General features: G+C 37.2%; 1 protein-coding gene across 11 annotated transcripts in view; it reads right to left on the bottom strand.

Moving 5' to 3' along the window:
* Positions 1 to 20,481, bottom strand: part of NOL4 (nucleolar protein 4) — a 373,533-nt gene that overhangs the window by 30,872 nt on the left and 322,180 nt on the right. The gene's annotated exons all lie outside the window — the stretch shown is intronic.

The following is a 20,481-nucleotide window of genomic DNA, read 5'->3' as shown; positions in this document are numbered from 1 at the left end:
TTTGGTCTTGTTTTTAAGCTGAACTGGTATCCTCAACATTTGCTTCAAACCACCCAACCATGTCAAGTTGTGAGAAAATAAAAAAAAAATCTTAATTTACAATGAATCATATATATTTCAGTGGTAAAAGACAAAGTGAATTTTCCTTCAGCTGTTAGTTTATAAAGCCTAAAATAGTTATATTAGTTATATACAACCTCACATGCCTATACATTCTTTAAATTTTGTAATTTCTTTGTTTTTAACAAGAAAAAATTATAAACAATTTTCTAGTGAATTCTTAGGAGTGTTTTATTTTTCACAATCAGAAGGATTTTGCAAGTTTTTAAATTTAGAGTATATGGTTAGTTGAAGAAGTAACATCTGTTGTGACTCCAACTCGTAAAGAAGAAACATCCACTATTTTGCTGTATGGGAGGAGTAGTACTATCATACCGAGAAGCAGTCTCAGCTTTCACACCGTGAAAGCTTCGCTGGGACCATCGGCACCACAGTCATGACTGTGCTCTCCTTTCTTCAACTGTAACTGATCCATTCAACTCAGACCATAAACACGCCAGCTACAGGCTTTCACCTTTTCCTTTGCAGCAAGATTACAAAAAAAAAAAAAAAACAAACAAACAAACAAAAAAAAACACACACACACAAAAATTCTCAAATTAAATCAAAGTGAATCGGGAAAAGAGGGAAGTTAAAAGGAAAACAGGGTATAACCTAAAAATATTGAACTTTGATGGAAATTCATTTTCACAGCAATGTGTCTTTACAAAACAACCACAAATGATAATTTTGAGATATACATCATACTAACATGAATTGACCTAAAACTGGAATATCTGATTGTAATTTAAACTCTTCCCATATAACCCTTAGACATCCATGAGAGCAAACACTATCGCCAACATTTCTCTTAGGAGAAACTGCCTGACAGTGGCCACTACATAGAACCAAATTCTGCTGGTACTGCTGGCTGTACTATTTAGGTTGAGAAGTCAGCAAATTCCAGCTTTATTGCTATTTTTAATCCTAAAGTTACTCTTTCTTTGCTAGAAGACAGCACTGAAAGCAGGTGTGTTATAGATTGTGGTTCTCTACAAAAAAGGATATTAGGCCTTCACCAAATTTACCTCTGTTAATAAGGATTTTTTGAAAGCATGTTTGCATTTGATATGTAGGCAAACAATATATATGTCTGCTTTTGTACTTATTATTAACTTTTATATTACATATATTAAGGGAGCCGAAGTAGTCTAAGACATTTAATATGGTATTTCCAGAAATTTGTTGTTGCTTGAAGTATTTACCATAATAAGCAGATGTGAGATGGACAACCACATTAACTACAGTGATCAATAACTATGGTATGGAAATACAGCAACTATTAGAGTCTCTAGTAAACTATCTTATAAGTGCTATGTTATGATGACTGGGTGAATGGATTACTGTACAGATTACTGTACAGATTACTGTACTTCAAACAGAATTCATCAATCTTTCACAAAGTTGAACAAAAGTGTTTCCCATCTTGGAGTGCCAATCTTCCTGCCTAGGGACAGAAATTTCTATGCAAAAAGCTCTGAAATCTGTAATTTTTTTAGTGCTCACATGTTGTTCCAAAAGTTTTAGAATTTGGAGCATTTCAGATTTTAGTTTTTAGGAATAAGGACGCCCAAGTGGTAAAATCTATGCAAATATTCCAAAATTCAAAAAAACCTGAAATATAAAACACCCCTGATCCCTATTGAATAAGAACTACTAAATGTGTGTGTGTGTGTTCTATATTTCTCTGTACTAGATAGACATGTCATTTATTCATTCAGTGTAAGGATATTCCATGAGTACAGTTTGCCAAAAGATGGATAGATGTACCTGTAATGTTACATGGCTTGGTATTTTTCATTCACACAACTTCTATTTCATATAAAGTAGCCAAGTTCAAACCAGTCGTCAAGGTATTGTAACACTTCTGGGGAAAGATTCAGTCTTCCTGAGATTCTCAGTGAGGACATCCAGTTAGGCTTTTACTCTTCTTTCTTCCTCTCTAACCAGACTAGTAGCTCTGCCTGGCTCTATCTTACACTTGGAAAATCACCCATATAAAACATTATGAAAACCACTATGTTGCAAAGTAGTTTTCCTATAAAGACTTGTTAGCCATTGAAATTCTGAAAGAAAGCAGAATGTTCTACACTTCAAAGCAATTTGGGAGTCCTTGAGAAAGGGCTGGCTTCAAACAGTTCCACCATTGGGGTATTGAAAATATCTTGGGTAATATGCAAAAATTTGAACTTCTAGTTTGGAAAAATAATGACTCTCGGAAACATACCAGTCTATTTGTTGTTTGGAAAATAGCAATAAAATGCCCTTACAGATGAATTTCTTTTTGATGAATTAAAAGGGAGAAGCGACAAGGCATCATTGCAATGATTACTTTTCACTTTAATTTTTGTATGGTAGACTTAATTTGTATTATTAAATGTGATTTTTAAAAAGTTGCCTCGATCTTTCTTTATTAAATGTTATTCTAAACCATAGTAACCACACAGAGTAGGCAGATAATTAATTCCATTAATAATCAAAACACTCTTTGTAGGGATTTATTTGTATTCAAACACAGATTTGCATTATTAATGTTTTTGGCAGTCCACCATTTGTTGAGAAATACAACAAATAAAACTTCTAATAAAATCTGGCCTGTAGTGTCTTTGGGCAAAGATTTAATATAAAATCTACCCAAGTTGTTATCTTCAATGAGTATTATTATCAGTTCCAAAGCAGGACAGTTTTTAGTGATATAAAAATAAATATCCCCAGTCATATTTTGCTTCTGTAAGCGACTTTTACTAATCATGAGTTCCCGAAGTATTCAAAGCTGATAGATGCCTCCTGGGTAGCAGTGAAGATTGTTTTCAAAAGAGCATAATATTCATATGTTACCAGGCTTCACATTTAGGCAATGAAATAAATTTTATTTATTAAAATAAAAATATATTCTATAAAAGTTTTCATTAGATATTTCATTGTTTGAAATTTAATAAAATAAGACATGATCAAAGATTGATGACAAATAGTGCACTAGAAAATACACAATTGTTTTGATTCAGATTTGTTCAATTAAAAATACACACTGGGTTAAAGAAACATTTATTCTTTTTTAAAAGATTTTATTTATTTATTTGACAGAGTTACAAACAGTGAGAGAGAGAGAGACAGAGTGAAAGGTCTTCCTTCCATTGGTTCACTCCCCAAATGGCGGCAACAGCCAGAGCTGCACTGATCCGAAGCCAGGAGCCAGGTGCTTCCTCCTCATCTCCCACGCAGATGCAGGGGCCCAAGCACTTGGGCCATCCTCTACTGCTATCCCAGGCCATAGCAGAGAGCTGGACTGGAAGAGGAGCAACTGAGACTAGAACTGGTGTCCATATGGGATGCCGGTGCTGCAGGCGGAGGATCAACCCAGTGCCCCACGGCAACAGCCCCGAAACATTTATTTCTACTTCTGTAATTAGACTGATCAACAAGTGTGAGGTTCTTCAAAATGTTTTTGGAAAAACAGAATAAAAGATGTTTATTTTGATGTAAAATTCTTTGAAATCCATACATAGGTTTTACATAATATGCACTTCCCATGAAATTTTTGGAGAATCCCTATATTCATAAATGAATCAAATAAGTGGATTTCTAAGAGTGTTGGCATTTACCTATACATGAGGGGCAAGATTGGGATGGTTTGGAGAGCAGATTTTGCCTCCAATTGAGGAGACTGGGTTATGCTCCTATGTATTCTATCCATAGAAACTGGACAGAGACAAACTTGACTTGATCAACCTGGTCTGGTACCAGGGTCACACAGTCTGAATGGTTAACTCATAGCAGATACCTAATGAATCTTTTGCTTGAATATATTGGAGAGATAGGATTTTTTAAAATTAAACTTAATTTGTTATGCTTAATTTTTAGAATTTCAATGGCATCAAGAGAGGGAGAGAGGGAGAGAGAGGGAGTAAGCTCCCACCATTTTACTCCTCAAATGCCCACAACAGAGAGGGCTGGATTAGCCCAAAGCCAGAAGCTGGGAATTCAATCCAGTTCCCTGATGTGGGTGCCAGGAACCAGACTATTTGAACCATCAGCACTGCCCCTCAGTGTCTGCACCAGTAAGCAGCTGGAGTCAGGAGCTGGAGCCAAGAAAGATTCAGGCACTCTAATATGGAGCACAAACTTCCCAACTGGCCACCTATTCAATATATATTGTACTTTCATTAACTCTTAACTGCTTCTAGAAAGATGATCAGATAATTCCAATAAAATTCATTTCTAGATTCAGTAATATACAAACCTTATATCTGATTTTATTTATTTATTTAAATTTCATTTATTTTATATTTTTGCTGCAGTTTAGACTTTGCAAGGCATTTCTGCATCAATATTGAATGATAGTTTTACAACATGTGATATGGTCAGAGCAGGAACCAGTAATCTACATTTTTAAGGTAAAGAACCTTGAATAGATCTCCCAAATAATCTTATCACTGCAAAATAGTAAGCACATGGATAATGCATGTCTCAATTTCCCTGAATTGTCTACAAGACTGTGATTGGATTTCTCCTGTCCTGACATACTCTTTGTAGTCTATGACAGAGCATTCAAAGTTATTGCTTTAAATTTCTCCTTTGCTCTGTTAGTATAGATGTAGTGAAGGAGTACAATTTATTTCATGTATAAGCTACTGGAAAATATCTCTAACTTCTAAGAGTTTCCCTTCCTCCATTTGAGAGTCAGTGTTCCAGAACTGAGTACATTACTAAGAGTTTCTAGAGAAATTCATAAGAGATGGGGCAGAGCCAGAACTCCCATTTAAAATGCTTTCCAGCTAAGAAAAAACCTGCTGTACTTAGAGTGAATGTGCCTATTCCTTGAGATGATAAGTGATTTTTGATGACATCAAGACATTCACACACACACACACACACACACACACAAACACAGCGATAACAACATTTAGGAACTAATTTCTTTCACCAGTTAGGAGAATTTGCACATCATATCCTCTACCTGTTGTCCATGGACATGATTGACACCAGTACAGAACTTTGTTCTGTGCAAAGATGCTCCCAGACTCACTAAGTAACCTACAAGAAAAGACTAATAAGGAAAATCATGTGTTTACTAAACCTAATGACAAGCTTTGAAATAACTGAAAAACCACATTAAACTTGTTTTTGATTTGAGAAACCAAAATTATGGTAGAATAGCTATTACCAGAGTTTTGTGAAACTCTTGGAGGAACAGGTCATTATTTTAAAACGTTTATTTAGGGGAAAATTGATGCACACACACATGTGCACACTCACACTGTAAACAACAAAAGTTTGATTTCACAGGTGGAATGTAATAAAATAGAAATAGAGGATGGAAGGATGATTACCATAGACTGAGGGTAGGAAGAGGATGATGAAGAATTTTGAGCAGATGAATAGCTTTTGAAATCTGTAACATAGCAGGTAGATTACAGTCAATAATAATGTATTATACATTTCAAAATAACTAAGGGAGTAAATTGCAAATGTCTCATAAAAGTTATAGGTGAGTGAGGTAATTGACATGTTAACTAGTTTGATTTAGTGATTCATATTGTAAATTTATGAGGGGGGGTCTTCATAAAGTTCTGGAAAATGCATATTATGAAAAATGCATGGATTTCAATGTTTTTCATCAAAATAAATGTATCTTTTATTCCATTTTTCTGAGAGCTTGATGAACTACTTTTGTATAGCAAACATCATGTTATATTCCATAAATGTATACAATTATGATTTGTCAATCAAAAATAGTATCGGTGATACATTTATCATTATTTATTTGAAAATAATTAAGGTTTGGGAACCATTAGCTTAAAGAATATTAGAAAATAAGTGCTGTAGCAATAACCCCAAGTTCTTGACTGGTGATGTGGGGAGCAAACCGGACTAGACTGAGTTACTGGAATTAAGACTTATTCTATGCATCTGCTCTCCCACAGTATGGCGCTGGGAGAGAAGTAAACAGCTTCCGCACAGCTGCCTCCAGTTCAACCAATAAACTGTAGGACTTGCTACTGATTGGAGGAGAGCAGCGTACTCGGCGTGTGGGCAGCCGAGTTGGGATTGGCGGAGGAGGACTATAAAGGAGGAGAGAGACGGCATGCACCAGGAACATCTAGGGGGGAACATCTAGCTGAAGGAACGCCTGTGCAGCCCCCGAGAAAGCCGGCCGGCGGTGTGCCGCTCCCCTGCGGAAGTGGGGAATGTGGCCAGGGGGAACTGCCCTTCCACGGAGGTGGAAGGGATAGTAGCCAACCCGGGAAGAACCAGCAGCAAACCCGGGGAGGGCCGAGCAGACGAAAGAACAGCGCAGGGTCCTGTGTTGCTCCTCCACGAAGAGGGGGAGTGACAGGTGAGAGGTAATCCAGGGCAGTACAAAGTCATTTGTGCTTTCTTCTTGATGGACACAAAGTTTGTGTAACCTCGCTCTCCCCCAGTCCGAGCAACTGGGCGCTCTCTCTGTCCCTTCCATTCTGATGGTTGCCCTGTCCCCAATAAAGCCTTGTCACTGAAAACAAACAAACAATCAAAAGATCTCTGTCTCTGTCTCTCCCTCTCTCTGTTTTTCAAGTAAATAATTTTTTTTTTTTTTTTTTTTTTGGACAGGCAGAGTTAGACAGTGAGAGAGGGGGAGAGAGAGAAAGAGAAAGGTCTTCCTTCCATTGGTTCACCCCCGAAATGGCCACTATGGCAGGCACGTTGCGCAGATCCAAAGCCAGGAGCCAGGTACTTCCTCCTGGTCTCCCACGAGGGTGCAGGCGCCCAAGGACTTGGGCCATCCTTCCCGGACCACAGCAGAGAGCTGGACTGGAAGAGGAGCAACGGGAACTAGAACCCGCCCCAATTGCTGGTGCCACAGTTGGAGGATTAGCCTAGTGAACTGCGGCGCCAGCTGTAAATAAATCTTTAAAAATAAAAAAATTAACATTTTGTCACTTATCATTTGATCAAAATTTACCATTGATCAAAAATATGCATTGAAATGTCTTTTTATAACATTCAATTTGAAGTTTGTTACTAGGACCAAAATTAAATTTTTAAAGAATTGCTGATTTGAGGCTCAAAATATAATTGTGTATACAAATCATTTGATCACTGATTTAATAATGTGTGTATCATTTTTCACTTCAGAAAAATCCTTCACTTTTTACAAAGCAATACTATATCAACATATGTAAGTTTTATGCATTTTAGGAAGAAGAAAGGATTTTTTACTAATTATATAATCATAATAAATTTCTTTTTCTTGACAGTTCCTTTAATTTTTTCAAGAATGTACAGTTATAATAACTCAAAACAGTACTGAAATCATCCTTTTCTTGACTAATGTGCTCTACTGACTTAAAAGAAAAACGTCTTTAAGTGGGGATTCAGAAAAGTGGTTAAGTTCCTGCTTATTATCCCATATCAGAGCAAGTAGGTTCAAGTCCCAGTGCCATTTTCCATTTCAGCTTCCAGCCAAAGCACACCCTGGGAATCAGCAGGTTAGCTGGTCCCTGCCACCCATGTGAGAGACACAGATTGAGCTGCAGCTTCCTGCGTCGATCTGGTGCAGGCTGGTGGTTGCTGACTTTTGTGGAGTGAACCAGCAGATGGGAGATCTCTCCCCCAACCCCAATATCTCGGACTTTCAGTAAATAAAATAAATAATAAATAAAACTTTCTTAAATTATCTCTATTAACCCACTTTAATACAAATTTTCTTTTGGTAAAATAGTTGCATTGCTCTACCTAGCAACTCTACAATAGGCTTGCTTTCACTTATGATCTTCACAGTGGTCACTGCCAAATTTTACTCCCAGTTTTAGCCATCCCTCTGAGATCCATGTCTGAATTTCCTGCTATTCGGTTATCTCACATTTAACATTTGGATATCAAATTTGATGTTCTTTCCTCCAGATACTCCTTGTAAAATTTTTAACTAAAAAACAAGACAACACTTATTCTATCAATGTTTCTTGCTCCCATTAATGCATCATATAAAGAATTTTTTTCCTTTTCTCCTACACTTTTCCTCAAATAACACCCATGTCCAGTCACATCTCACTGGCGTCCAACTGAGCAATATTCATTATTGATGCATCAATTCAGAGCGTCATCATCGCTCATTTGGGCTATTACAACAACCTCTGAACCATCTTCACATTCTTGCCCACATCTCCTCAAGTTTATCTTTCTGTATTTACCATGTCAACTTCTCTTTAAAAACTTTAGGCCGGCGCTGCGCTCACTAGGCTAATCCTCCGCCTTGCGGTGCCGGCACACCGGGTTCTAGTCCCAGTCGGGGCGCCGGATTCTGTCCCGGTTGCCCCTCTTCCAGGCCAGCTCTCTGCTGTGGCCAGGGAGTGCAGTGGAGGATGGCCCAAGTGCTTGGGCCTGCACCCCATGGGAGACCAGGAGAAGCACCTGGCTCCTGCCATCGGATCAGCACGGTGCGCCGGCCACAGTGTGCCAGCCGCGGCGGCCATTGGAAGGTGAACCAACGGCAAAGGAAGACCTTTCTCTCTGTCTCTCTCTCTCACTGTCCACCCTGCCTGTCAAAACAAAACAAAACAAAACAAAACAAAACCAAAAAAAAAAAAAAAACCCTTTAGAGATTTCATTCTTCCTGGAGAACAAAACCCAAAGCTCCTGGCAAGCAAAGCTCTTTAGATTTGAGGACAGTCTTGCCAGCTGTATTTTCTGTCACTTTTCTTTAAACACAGTATATTCTAGTCATATCATATTCCGAAAGAAAGCTTAAATGTCACATTCTGGGCCACTGAAATTCATCATTATATAGAAGGTTTTTCATAATTACTGTATGTGTTGTATCCCATTACTTTGGTTTGTCATATAATGTTTAATCTTATTTCCAAAATTTTTATGTGTGCATATAAATGTGTATGTACACACATATAGTTGAATAATAATGTACATTTTAACTTAAAGGTTGTTAGCACTTTTTTTTCCATTTGTATGGAATTCAAAACTGTTACGTACATAAAGTTGGCTTAGATATAGTTCCATCAATGTGAAGGAAAGGTGCTAGTGTTGTGACACAGTAGGTGAAGCCACTACCTGCATTACTAGCATCCCCTACTGGAGTGCCAGTTCAAGTCCTGGCTGCTCTACTTCCAATCCAGCTTTGCGGAAGATGGCCCAAGTGCTTGGGCCCCTTCCACCATGTGAGACACCAGGATGGAGTTCCTGGCTCTTGCCAGGCCCAGTCCTGGCTGTTGCAGTCATTCGGAAAGTGAACCAGCAGACAGAAGATCTTTCTTTTGGTTTCTTCCTCACTTTTTCTGTAGCTCTACGTTTCAAATAAATAAAGCATTAAAAATAGATAATTTGAAATGAATAAATTTTAAAAAAATGTGTAAAAGAATTATACTACTACTAAATTAAGGTAAATTCCCAATTAATAGAAAATACTGTTCTTCCTAAATCTAAGTCTAATCTCTTCCATTCATCCTCATGGAGAAAAGCAGGGCCTATTTATTGGAAATTAGCTTATATCTTCTGTATACAATTACCTTTATGAGAAAAGCAAGAAAACAAATAGGGAATAAATGATATTCTAAGAAAGAACAAAAACTTCAGTTGTATATAAAATATTCTTTAGTTTTCAGGTTGCTAACAATTACAAGACCTTGAATTCAATATCCTACTAAAGATGGAAGAAAAACTGGAAAGAGTGACAACACTATTGTAAATTTAACAATTAGAAATGTCTCCCAAAGGATGATATTTAGAGTCTAGTGACTATAAAATATTATACCTATAATAAAAATTCAGAACAAATCTCTCTGTGTTAAACTTTAAAAAAAAAAAAAAAAGATTTACTTGAAAGGCAGAATGAAAGAGAGAAATGGAAAAACAGATCTTTCAACATCTCGGTCACTCCCCAAAGAGCCACAAAGGCCAGAATTTGCTGCTGCAACCAGCAGGGACCCAGGTATTTGGATCATCTTCAGCTGCCTTTCCAGACATATTAGCAGGGAGCTGGATTGGAAGCAGAGAAGCTGAGACTTGAATCACTACTCCAACATGTGATGTGACAGCCTAGCCCACTGTGCCACAGTGGTTAATGCCAATCCCTATTATTAAACTTCGAAAAGCATGATGAGGTCTGTAGCATTTTTTCCTTTTTTTTTTTTTTTTTCACAGCAGCTAACCATTATGTATGATGTAAAAATCCTAACATGGCGATGGCCGAAGATCAAGGCTAACACCTGCGCAGTGTCCATCTAGAGTTTGACTTGACACTGGGCAGGGCAAGGAGTTCATGATTTTATAACTCTTAAATACATAAAGGGGCTATTTTAAAGAAATAAAATTCATTTAAGATTCTACTTTTGTAATAAGGCTAAATATTTATTTTATTTTGCATAAACATATTAGTATCTATGTATTACTTGTCAATGCTAAAATAAGCTCATCAATACTAATGCTGCTTTGATTGTAACATTTTCATTCAAATCAAATAAAAACAACACATGTCACTTTAAAGGATAAATTAAGAAAACAAACTTTCTTTTCATGTTCTTAAAAATAAGCTTTCCCAGATTACAAAATGAGGCTATAATTTATGTTAAAACTATGGTTAGGTTTATTGTCACACACCGCTATATGAGCATAAGTCAACAAAACTGGTGCCAAGTACACTAAAAGTGCTGTCTTGAATTAAATTTATTTATCGCAGAAATCAGTTAACTTAAATTTTCTAAGTATGATTCTGGGAATTCTCATTAGTGGCTTAAGAAAATTAGGCTCAACTTGGAGAAGGAATTTTAAAAATGCAATTAAAGTTTTCAAACCAAACTAGCCATGGTGGAAATCTTTCATCTTGAGACACCTATTTTTGGGCAAGTAAAAAAACTGTGGCTAACAGTGCTGTTTCAACACTGAAGCTGAAAGGTAACCATTGATGGGTTCAAAATTAGAAACAGGTGTGCCAACATGGTTGCATGAACAGAACGGAAAACAATCCCTTTCTAATGTCACTCCACATAATGGATTTCTTCATAGCTACTTTTGATGAACATTATGTTCAATCATACAGCATACGTAATTGTATCTGCATAGTGTGCTTTGAAAGTCCTATGTAATTGAAATCTTAATTCCTACATGTTGGAATAAAAGCTTCAGGTTATTATAATTCAATTTAAACTGAGTGTAAAAATTACCCATCCATTTTGATATTTCAAGTATATGAATTATACGATACTCAAATGAAGGTAATTAGAAAAGTCATCCATATGGTGATTCCTGAATCACTGAGTGGTAATTCTTTTACATTAATGTGAAATTAAATTTTAAAAGGAACATGTGTGAGAAAACATGAAATGATCTGAAAACAAAAAAGTCTAGTGATGAAGGTAAAACACATTGCTTAACCTGAATGAATGTAGGTGTTATGCACCTAATGAAATACCATGCCCATTGTTAATGTTCACTTCCTTAATATTACTATTTCTGTTCTTTATACTTCAGTGAAATGTTTTGGTCTATCATACTGACTGTGGAAATAGGGCATATAATTAGTAAATAAATATCAGTACTGGTATATTTCTTCATATAGCTGACATAAAACTTATAATTTTATTTCCATTTACAATGAAAAACTATTAAAGAATTTCTTAAGCATTTAGGCACTTGCTATTAGAACTTCTCTAAAATATACACATGTAAACCCATAAATGTTCTTGAAAACTAGCTGAATTTGGAAAGTCATGGTTTATTTCCCTTAAAATACTGGATTATGTTACTCTACATAAAGTGAATTTTGGTAGGAATAGTATAATAAACTTCTCTTTTCCACCAATTTTGATTCCCTAGGAGTATTCTGATTCCTATGTGTACTTTTTCCTACAAAACCTCATTTGTATTTATGACTTCATTTGCTATCTTTATATCAAGGATACGTAAATCTAAATCTACAATTAAGAGATTTTTTTCCAGATCCACATTTTTAACCATCTACTGGACATAACTATCTGCAGATACCATGGGGGCTTCCTAGTTAGTCTGCTCCAAGTGTGTACTTTTTATCTTGTCCCTCTTACTTATCCAGCCATAACTTTTTCTGCTTTCTACATTCTTGATCTTGGCTAATGATGCCTTCATTTGTGCAGTCTCCTGCACTAGAGATCCATGCCATATTCAACAGTGCCCCATAGCTACAACCTCGGAGAAAATCTTATATATCTAATTTTATTTATGAATGACCATGTTAAACAGCATTCTATTCAATGCCTTCTATTTACTAGGCTGGAAACTCAGCTAGGTAAAATAGGACCCCCTAGCTTCATGGGACCTAGGCATATAGGGCAGGCTATGCAAGAGAAAGAAATGAGATATGTAATGTGAAAAACAACTTCGTAAATCTATCAATTTCTTCCAGGTGTCCCGGTTTGTTGGCATATAGCTTTTTGTAGTAATTGCTGATGATTCTTTTTATTTCTGTGGTGTCTGTAGTTACATTTCCTTTTTCATCTCTAATTTTATAAATCTGGGTCTTCTCTCTCCTTTTTTTGGTTAGTTGGGCCAATGGTATGTCAATTTTGTTTAGTTTTGCAAAAAAGGAGCTCTTCCTTTTCTGATCTTTCATATTTTTTGTTTCAATATTATTTATTTCCTCTCTAATTTTAATTATTTCTTTGAATAGTTTTGGGTTTGGTTTGCTGTTGTTTTTCTAGATCTGTGAGATACATTTTAGCTCATTTGTTTGGTGCCTTTCCAATTTCTTGATGTAGGCACCAATTGCTATAAACTTCCCTCTTAACACTGCTTTTGCTCTATCCCATACGCTTTGATATGTTGTGTTGTTGTTTCCATTTGTTTCCAGGAATTTTTTTATTTCTCTTTTGATTTTGTCAAAAACATGTTGTTAAGTCTCCATGTGTTTGCATATGTTCTAGAGATTCCTGAGTTGCTGACTTATAGCTTCATTCCATTGTGGTCCAAGAAGATGCATGGTATGATTTCAATTTTTTGAGTTTGCTGAGACATGCTTTATTACCTAGTATGTGGTCAATCCTAGAGAAAGTTCCATGCACTGGTGAAAAGAATGTGTATTCTGCAACCATAGGATGGAAAGTTCTGTACATTTCTGTTAGGTCCATTTGGTCTACGGTGTTGATTAACTCTGTTGTTTCCTTGCTAATTTTCTGTCTGGTTGATCTGTCCATTGCTGGGCATGGGGTATGAAGTCCCTTGGAATACTTTTCATGGGGTAAAAATCTACTAGCTCTCCCAGCAATAGTAGTTTTCCCAGGCATGTCTCTCCTCCAAAGGCTGTTTTTAAAGCGTCTTATTGAGTGTCATCCTTTCAATTCCTTTGCACCTTGAATGTCTCTTCTCAGATCCAATTTGACTAGGCATAGAAATTTCTTCAGAATTTCACAGACACTGTTCTCATATATTTTACAATTTTTAAAAATATTTATTATTTATTTATTTGAAAGGCAGAGTTACAGAGAGAGAAGGAGAGAGAGAGAGAGAGAGAGAGAGAGAGAGAGATCTGCCATCTGCTGGCTCATTCCCCAAATGTCCACAATGGCCAGTGCTGGGCCAGGTCGAAGCCAGGAGCCTAAAACTTCATTCAGGCCTCCCATATGGGTGGCAAGGGCCCAACCATTTGATCCATCTTCCACTGCTTTCCCAGGTGGGTTAGCAGGGAGCTTGATCAGAAGTCGAGCTGTTGGGAACTGGTGCTCATATGGGATGACTGTGTCACAAGTGGCACCTTAACCTGTGGTGCTACAATGGTGGCCCCTATATTTTAGAGTGGGGGGAGCAGGGGCAAGGGCAGGTTTACTTCTGGCCGACATCCTTTGGCTTTGTTCTTTGTGATCTCCTCAACCCTCCAGAGTGCTAAAAATTTTCTCTCTGTGTGTTCTCGAACTCATGACAATGTGATTAACATGGATCTCTTTTGCATTTACTATTCTGATAAATGAATGGCCTCTTTCATTCTGATAATGCATGTTCTTCAGTTCTGAAACTTATTCTCTCTCAATAATTTCTTCTTTATTTTCACTTTTTCTAACTCTTATTAGCTAGATGTTGGCTCTCCGAACTTAACCCTCTACATTTTAGTTTATCTTTCTGTTTTATTTTCTATTCTTTATCTAAACCTTTTACAGTTTCTGAGTTAACAAATAATTTTCCATTACCTTAAAATATTTGAATTATATATATGCTTTTATATTTTAAAAGTTCTTTGTTTATTGTTCTTTTACATGGATTCATTTCTTATTTCAACAATGAAATACCATTTTTCTTTATTTCTCTGAGGACATGCACTATATTCTGCTTAAAATGTCCACCTGATCTTTGTGTTGTTTGTGGTATTTGAGGCCAGAATCTATAGACTTTTTGCCCTTTCTGGCTCCTCAATTTTTGAGAGAAGAATTCTAGTCCCTTTAATGGAAGACATAACTAGGTTGTCTCTATTCTTGGAGCTAAAAATTGAAAACTGCCTGCAGCAAAGGTGAATAGCCTTCAGCTAGAAGAATTTAGTTTATTCTGTCCATTTTCAGTATATAGTTCCTGCTACCAGACCCCATCATCTGGCTTCAGAGCTCTTTTGCCTCTATTTCTCTACAGAATAAACCCTCCTGCCCACATCTCCTACATGGGTAGCAGAAATGCAGGATTGGGGAGGGGACCTAGATCTAAAAACTTACATATGCTTTGAGTCAGTTCTGTTTCCATGCTAAGCCTATTTTCTGTTAAAACTTCCAGGGTCTAAGGGAGTAAATGGCTTCTTGGTGGTATTTGGTGGCCAGTTGGAGGGTGGGTTTCCCTTTTCCAAACATTAGTTGGAATCTCTCATCATATCCTAAATACTTCCTCATTTTCTTATCGCCTTGTAGATCTAAATATTTCGTATTCATTTACAAACATTTCAAGGGCATTTCAGAATGGAGCATTGATAAATGCAAAGATTCAAACTTTCATGTCCCAAACACATGTACATTGGAAATTATACATATATTAGATTAGATTTTGGATTCTTATAGGATTAACTTTGTAATAGGTTTAGGTTTGGGATAGCTACATTAAGGGCCCCCTGTTATTTCAGATACTTGACATGTGAAATAATTTTAATATATGAGATGAAAAATTGTATCTGAAAATTCTGACAGATAGAGATAATCTAAAATATGTAAATGGGGACGGATGTTTGATTCAGTGGTTAACATGCCACTTGAGATGCTTGTATCTTATATTGGTTTCAGACCTGGCTCTGTTTCTGGTTCTAGCTTCCCACTAATGTGCGCTGTGGGAGGCAGCAGGTGATGATAGGTCAACAAAGTGAGTCCTTACCACCCATGTGGGAAACCTTGATTGAGTTTCTGGCTCTTGGCTTTAGTCTTGCCCAGTTCTGGCTGTTGTGGGCACTTGAGGAGAAAACAGCTAAAAGGCCCATGTTTCTCTCTCTCTCTTCCTCCCTCTCTCTCTTTCCCTTCCTTCCTTCCACCTTCCCCCTCCTCCCTCCCTCCTTCCCTCTCTCAAATAAAATGAAAGTAAATAAATAAAAATAAAATACACAAACAGAAAGATTTTTTCTATCATACTAGCAGTGTAAGTCATTAAAGATTACAAACTAAACATTTTAAAACTGTTTAAAAAGAAAAATTCATGCTAAATTCACCTCATTTCTTTGTGATAGGACTATTAAAATGGTGGATCATGGTGATTTTTTAGATGTAGAACAAAGCATTTGGTAAAGAAAAAGAAGTGTGTGCTAAAATATGGCACCATTAGAATGGCTCATATTTTAAACAATGACCACATCCAAACACTGATGAGTAAACTGATACAAATAGCAGGAAGGGCTTTAGACCACAGGACTAAGCCCTAATTCTCATGCTACGCAATATTTAAATCAATGAGACAGATAAGTATCTTGATAGAATATTGAACACTTGGGTGGTAACAAGGAATGTGAAGAAGAAAGGGGGAGACTAAACAACATCAATAGCATTTTCACAATTATAAATCTGTGAGTCATCACATTATGGGTGGAATTTAAAGCTGCGGGACTATGAGAGAAAAGAAAAGAGACCCAAGGATTGCACCACACACCAGAGCACTTCTATGTTTTAGAATTAAAAGATAAGGAGGAGGGGTTTCAGCATTGCAGTCCCAGGGACTAAGCTGCCACCTATAATGCCAGCATTCTGTATTGGAGCACTGGTTGGAGTTCTGGTTGTTTTGCTTCTGATCCAGATGCCTGCTAATGTGCCTAGAAAAGCAACAGATGACAGCCCAAGTGCTGGGGCCCTTGCCACCTACATGGAGACCCAGATGGTGTTCTTGACTTGTTGGCTTTGGACTGGACCAACCCTGGCCATTCAACCCTTTGATCAGTTGGGAGGTGAACCAGTGGATGGACAATCACTGTCACTGTCACTTTCTCATTCACCCTTTTAAATATTTTTTTAACAAAAGCACAAGGAGGATCACACATAGAAGACAGAAGGAGCTGTTAGAAAGGAGAATCAGTGTGTTATCCTACAAGTCAATTGCATCATAAATTCTATAGGACAAAGTAATCAACCACGTCACATACTCCTGATAGTAGCATGAGAACTGCCAACAAGAGCACTGGATTTAGAAATGGGGGAGGCATTGGAGACCTTGAAGGGGGCAGCTCTGGATATGAGTGGGGCACAGAGACCCCATTGTAACTGAGACAGGATAGGAAGAACGTTTTTACAGAACCCTTTATGAAGGGAGGGAGAAACAAGGGAACTGAAGAAAGAAGGAAAGGGTATTTACCTTTTGGTTTGTTTTCTTTTGGTTGTGTGTTGGGAGGTGGGTGGGTAGGAATACCATTTATGTGTGCTGGTGGGAAGAATCAAGTATAAAGATGAAAAAAAATGGTAACAGAGAGGAGAGTGAGGATTGCTGAAGTGGGTGAGAGATAGTGGAACGTAATACATGGGGAGAGGGACTGGTCTGCTAGTAGCATGAAGAGTTCATTTTTGCTAATAGCAGAGAAGCTGACATGTATGGCATACAAGAATGAATCTAAGGATACAGAATACTGTCTTATGAAAGAGAAGACAGACTCATTCTGTGTCATGAGATATGGCAGAATATGGCAAAAGTTATGTATTACAGGGCAATAGAGTCAGGCTCAGTGAAATAAAGATATTTCATTGAAGGACGTTGGAACTACCAGGACCCTTACTGAAAAGGAATAAGCTCGCTCTTCTGGGAACTGGGGAAGAAAGCCAATTTCTTTCTAGTGCTTCTTCTGAGTAGTACACAGGGTAAGATGCCATGCATATATGATGTCAGTTCTCCCAAAGATTCTATGAGATACAAACCATTGCCAAGTTGCAGGCGAGGAATCGAACCCACAGGAATCAACATTTTTCAAGGTTATCAAGCAGAGACTAAAACAGGGCTAGAGGAGAGAGTCCAAATGACAACCAAAACTGTTGTCTTTCCTTTACACCACAAAGCTTTACAATAGCAAGTGGCTAAATTTTGAGCAAGTAGGGAGAGAGCAATAGAGAAAAACCTTTTCAATTTCTTAAAATGCTATGCTTCTCTTTTCTGACTGTCCCAACCCCATTCATTAGAATGGCTATTTTTCATGAGTTCTCTACAAGCTCTGTCTTGCTTCACTATCTACTGTTTCCTATCCACATGCTTTCATCCCTCCAAAGACGAGGCACACCTGGCAGGAAGACCTTAGTGCTACTCTTAGCTTTATGGCTGTCCCAGAATCCTAATATTTATTAAACTGAATGAAGATGACAGGCAGGTAGCTGTTTTTCAGGCTCTAGGGCTACAGTCTGGCCTTTCTCCATCAGGGACCAGCTGCTCACCAGGGATTGTCTTTATCAGGCTCACTCTGTCAAGGACTGCTGGGTATTCTTTCCTAGTTGGCAAAGCTACACTGAAGGAAAATTATATCCAAAGCAGATCTTACCAAGTCAGTGAGCCACAAGTACCAATTAATTTTGTTATGCATGGAAGCAAAAGGCCAAAAGGGAAAATGGTTAGCTGCAGAATTTTAATATCCAATGCTATTTATTTCATTTAAAACTACATGCCACTATAATTAGAAAATATATGATTTTTACATGTTTTTCAATAAGTAAATATAAGTATAATGGATACTAACTATTAATATTCTTTAGGCATGCTTACTACTAAATGTATCTATTCCTAGATAAAACTTCAGGTGTTTATAGGCCAACATTCAAACTTTTTTAATCTTTTAAAGTTTGCCATCTGCCCTAAACTATAACTTCAAGCACAAACATCATACAATTATTGAAGATGAGGTGCTTTTATTCTAAAATAGCCTTTAAAATAAAATAAAGCAAAGTGAAGAATAATGTAACTGCATGAGAAACATTTTCATGGATTCAGCATTATCTTGACTTCAAAACTTCCCTTTGATGGGATTTGTTCTGTTTATTTTAACCCAGGCTCTGTGCAGGAGCCTGGATTTGCTGATAAGCATTTTTTTTTTTCATTTTAGTACAAAAATCAGAAAGGTGATTAATAATTTTAATTTGCAGCCTAAGTTATGCAAATGAATTACAACTTTATTTTGTTCTCCTTTGCCTCTTATAAGCTCTTGCAAAGTAAAGAAAAGGGTACACATCAGTGGACAGCATGCAAGAATCCTGCATTTCTGGTCAGCAGCTCAGCCAGCATTGCAGTAAAACCCTGAGCCTGGTGAACTTGTGTGGATGAATGGGCAGAGTTCCAACTGTACTGCAGAATCCGTATAATTGGGTTGTGTTAATTTCCAATGCCCTTTGAATATTGGAAAGTAAAATGCTGCAGATTATACAGCAATAACAGTCAATAAGATCATCTTGAATTCTCTAAGCACAAAGTTAAAAATAAGGACTTGCTTCTGAGAATCAAGCTCTTGGTTTATTATTGATGGCTTCCTTTTCCTTACCAGGCTCTCTCGTTTCTTCCTCAACTACTTTGAATGTATTTTATGGCATAAGGGCCTTTTTTTTAAAAAAAAAAGATATTTATTTTATTTATTTGAATGGCAGAGTTATAGAGAGAGAGAGAGGGAGAGAGGGAGAGAGGGAGACAGGGAGACAGGGAGAGAGAGAGAATCTTTTACCCACTGGTTTACTCCCCAAATGGCCTCAATGACCAGAGCTGGGCCAGACTGAAGCCAGGAGCCAGGAGCTTCTTCAAGGTCTCCACGTGAGTGTAGGGGCCCAAACTCTTGGGGCATCTTCTGTTGCTTTCTCAGGGGCATTAGCAGGGAGTTGGATCAGAAGTGGAGAAGCTGGGATGCAAACTGGTGCCCATATGGGATGCCAGAACTGCAGGTGGTGGCTTTACTTGCTATGCCACAATGCTGGCTCTGGCCGATGGGTTTTTAGGACACTTTACCTTAGGCACTCTTTATTTTAAGTGATTTTATTTTGTTGTTGTTGTTGTTTTATATTCTAGCATAGGCATTCTGATTCAAATTCTTCAGCAAGACATATATTTACCATGACCAGATATGAATTAAGTGCTTTCGATTTGGAGAGCCAAAGGATTCTCTTTCCTATCTATTTGTCAGTGGTAAGAGGCAGCTCAGTTTCAAAATGAATCCCAACAGACTCATACCAAGAGAGCAAGAGAAACAGGCATGTGCTCCTGAATTCACTAATTTAGAAATTCTACTCAGTTATTTCCATTTTATGTTCTGTAAAGTTGTTTGTCTCAAGTAGCTCCCTGAAATCCCATAAAAAGTTAGGATTTGAAAAACCAAACCTAAATTCAGTGGTTGGTTAAGATGTCCATTATTCAGCATGAATTTGACTTACATTCTTACTGATATGTATTCAAATATAATCACGTGCTCTTCCTATACTCTGATAAAAATATTATGTGTTATACATAAAATATCAAGTATCCTTTTCAAAGACAAAATCACACATTCTTCCATGCTAAAGTCTAGAAAAGAGAAGTGTCACATTTAAAGATGATTATTATTATTTCTATTCTTTTATCAAAATTTTCTCTTCTGCTGTGGACATATGTAGAGGATTTAGTATCTGTGTCTTTGTAGAAGCTGTAGTGAGTAAAATTTCTGAAGACTGTATTATGTATCATCCTAATTTTCTTTAAAGGATTAAGGCTGTTATTTTTGAAGCAAAAATACTGGCATACACATTTGAGTAGTAAAACACTTGGCTAGTACTTGGGGAATATAAAGTCCTGGCAAAACTCAAGTGCCTCTAGGAACCAGGCAAGAATGATGAGATCTGGGAATAGGACAATGCAGACAACACTAAGGCTGGGGGCACATGCCTGTTGAAAAGCATGCAAATGCAAAACATTTTACAGAAATGTTCAGGCAAATAAAACTTCTGTGGATTGCCCCCCAACCCCACTTGCTACCATCCCTATATACCT

The sequence above is a fragment of the Oryctolagus cuniculus genome, chromosome 10, assembly GCF_051225735.1.
Source record: "Oryctolagus cuniculus isolate XC-2025 breed Fujian yellow rabbit chromosome 10, ASM5122573v1, whole genome shotgun sequence".
Lineage (NCBI taxonomy): Eukaryota > Metazoa > Chordata > Mammalia > Lagomorpha > Leporidae > Oryctolagus > Oryctolagus cuniculus.
This window is presented reverse-complemented; position numbering and strand designations above follow the sequence as displayed.